The sequence below is a fragment of the Solanum tuberosum genome, unplaced genomic scaffold (genome assembly GCF_000226075.1).
Source record: "Solanum tuberosum cultivar DM 1-3 516 R44 unplaced genomic scaffold, SolTub_3.0 scf00328, whole genome shotgun sequence".
NCBI lineage: Eukaryota > Viridiplantae > Streptophyta > Magnoliopsida > Solanales > Solanaceae > Solanum > Solanum tuberosum.
In genome coordinates, this window is record NW_006239252.1 from 267550 (window position 1) to 270997 (window position 3448).

Here is a 3448-nt window from a genome sequence, read left to right on the forward strand (position 1 = left end):
AGATGGTAAGCTCCCAAACTCTTCCCTTCGAAAGCAGCCGGTAAAGAATGCGGAGTTTGGGGTTGTTGGCCCGTCGCCAACTCAAACGGTGTGCGCCCGGTGGACTCGCTCCTTTGTAAGTTATATGAGAATTGTGCCATGTCTAGGAGTCTTGCCCAATCTTTTTGGTGCGCACTAACATAGTGCCTCAAGTAGCACTCCAACAGAGCGTTGACGCGTTCGGTCTGGCCGTCTGTCTGCGGGTGGAAACTCGTGGAGAAATGTAGTTTTGTGCCAAGTATCTCGAACAGCTCCTTCCAAAAGTTTCCAGTAAAGCGGGGGTCTCGGTCGCTAATGATGTGTCTTGGCAGCCCCCAATACTTTACCACGTTCTTGAAGAACAACCTAGCGGCCTCCTTTGCGGTGCATCCGGCTGTGGCGGGTATAAAGGTAGCATATTTTGAAAACCTGTCCACCACGACCATGATAGTCCCATACCCATCGGACTTAGGTAGGGAAGTGATGAAGTCCATGGTCACGCTCTCCCATGGACGCTCCGCAATGGGTAGTGGCTCTAGTAGTCCTCCTGGGTGTCTTTGCTCCACCTTGTCTTGTTGGCACACAAGACAAGTCTGTACATAGCACTCTATATCGTCCCGCATGCGCGGCCAGAAATAGATAGCCTCGATCAGCGCCCTCGTTCTTCGCTGCCCTGGATGCCCGGCCCACGGCGTGTCATGGCTTTCTTTGATGATCCGCCGCCTGATAGTCCCGAACTTTGGCACGTAGACCCTTCGACCGGATGTGAGCAAAAGGCCATCTTCTGCCCAAAAGCGCCTTGTCCTGCCTTGGGTGGCCAACTCCATCAATTTCTTAGCCTCGGGATCATGTTGCATGCCATCCTTGATTGCATCTTGAATATCACAATGGACTGTTGTGATGGCAGCAAGTTCGGCCTTCCTGCTTAGCGCGTCGGCCACGACATTGCCTTTCCCTGGCTTGTACTCCAAGGTGTAGTCAAACTCGGCTAGAAAGTCCTGCCACCTAGCTTGTTTCGGGGTGATCTTTTTCTGTGACTGAAAATAGCTAGTGGCCACGTTGTCTGTTTTGACCACGAACTTGGAGCCTAGTAGGTAGTGTCTCCACGTGCGCAGGCAATGTACAATGGCTGTCATCTCTTTCTCCTGGACCGTGTACCGCCGTTCGGTCTCGTTCAACTTGCGGCTCTCGAATGCTATGGGATGTCTATCCTGCATTAAGACTCCCCCAATGGCAAAGTCCGAAGCATCCGTGTGTACTTCGAAGGTCTTTGAAAAGTCGGGCAGCATCAAGACCGGTTCCTCTGTCACTGCGGTCTTGAGACCTTCGAAGGCTTGCTGGCACTCCGTGCTCCAAACCCACGGCTTATTTTTCTTCAATAGTTCGGTTAGCGGAGTGGCCTTTGCAGAGTAACCCTTTATGAACCTGCGATAATAATTCGCAAGTCCAAGGAACGATCGTAGCTCGGTCACCTTAGTGGGCACCTCCCACTCTTGGATTGCCCGTATCTTGGATTCGTCCATCCGTAGTTCGCCCTGGCTAATGATATGGCCCAAGAAATGCACTTCATGTTGGGCAAACTCGCACTTCTCCCGCTTGATGTATAGCTGGTTCTCCCGCAAGACTTGGAAGACCTTTCTCAGATGCTCGACGTGCTCCTCCAAGGTGTTACTGTAGATGACTATGTCATCTAGGTACACCACCACGAACTGATCCAGGTAGGGGTGAAAGATCTTGTTCATCAGCGTGCAAAATGTGGCGGGTGCGTTGGTCAAGCCAAAAGGCATCACCAACCACTCGAACGCTCCGTATCTGGTCACGCACGCTGTCTTTGGTTCGTCCCCTTCCGCGATGCGCACTTGGTAGTAGCCTTTTTCTGAGGTCCACCTTGGTGAAATACTTGGCCTGCCCAAGTCTATCGAACAAATCTGCAATTAGCGGGATGGGGTATTTGTTCTTAATAGTTACCTTATTGAGCGCCCGGTAGTCAATGCATAGACGTAAGGATCCATCCTTCTTCTTCTGAAATAGTACTGGTGCGCCATAAGGTGCCTTGGATGGACAGATGTGACCGGCCTCGAGGAGCTCTCTCAGCTGCTTTCGTAGCTCCTCCAACTCAGGTGGAGCCATGCGGTAGGGTGCATGTGCGGGCGGTTTGGCTCCAACTTCCAGCTCTATCTTGTGGTCTACCTCGCGCCTCGGAGGTAGAGTCTTCGGCAGCTCGTCTGGCATCACGTCCTTGTTCTCTTCAAGGACCTTCTCTATGATCGGTGGCAAGGTCTCCCTAGCATCATTGTCTTCTCCCAAACTTGCGATGGTGGCTAGGAACGTCGGTTCTCCTTTCTTTAGGCCCCTCACGATCTGCATGGCCGACAAGAGGGCATGTTCTTCCTTTTTCGGTACCTTGACTAGAGGTACCATGCACGACCCTTCCCGCTCCATGACAAGGAGTCGTTGGAGGTAGGGGTCGATCATAGTATGGCAGCGCTGGAAGAACTCTTGTCCAAGAATAATGTCAAAGATATCTAAAGGAGCGACGGTAAAGTTTGTCTTACCTTGCCAATCTCCAATCGTGATGCTCACTCCTTGGGCGACTCCACACACGGGGGTCGGTGGCGCATTGACCGTCTTGAGGCGGGTGTTGCTTGGAACATACTTCAGCCCTAACCTCTCAGCCGCCATCTTGGTCATGATGTTTGTTTCTGCCCCAGTGTCCACCATGGCACGAGCCGCGCGTCCATTAATGGAGATGTCTACATACTGCGTGTTGAAGTTTCCTGGCTTCTCTGTCTGCTTGGCTATCGCCCCGCATAGTCCTACCATGCCCAGTTGCGTCGTGCCCGCGTTTTGTCCTTGCTCTTGCGCGTCCTTCTCCTTCCGTTCGCGTAGGATGGCACCAAGGTTCTTCATCTCCGGGCACCTGGCGTAGCCGTGTGGTCCTCCGCATACGTAGCATCCATCTCCTTTGGTGGTCTGCGCCTTCCTATCCGTGTAGTTCTGGCGCACGAACCGCTTGCCGTCTGATTTGTGGGAGTCGGGCTGTCTTGAGTGCGCCTGCTGCTCCTTGCCTCGGCCGCGATCTCCCCCACCTTTAGCATGACTGCCCCTTGCATCCTTGCCTTTAGCCTTGTCATGCCGTTCATGTTTATAGTCCGTCAAGGACTCGGCTTGTGTGATGGCCTCGTCTATGGTCTTGACTTGCCGCCGCTCCAACTCCGTTTTGGCCCAATTTTGCAGTCCGTCCATGAAGTGGAACAGCATGTCCTCGTCTGTGAGGTTGGGAATCTGAAGCGTTAGTGTTGTGAACTCCTTTACATACGCCCGTATGCTTTCTGTTTGCTTCAGCTCCCTGAACTTACGCTTAACCTCGTATATGACGTTGGTAGGGAAGAAGGATTTCTTGAACTCCTCGCGGAATTGCTCCCACGTG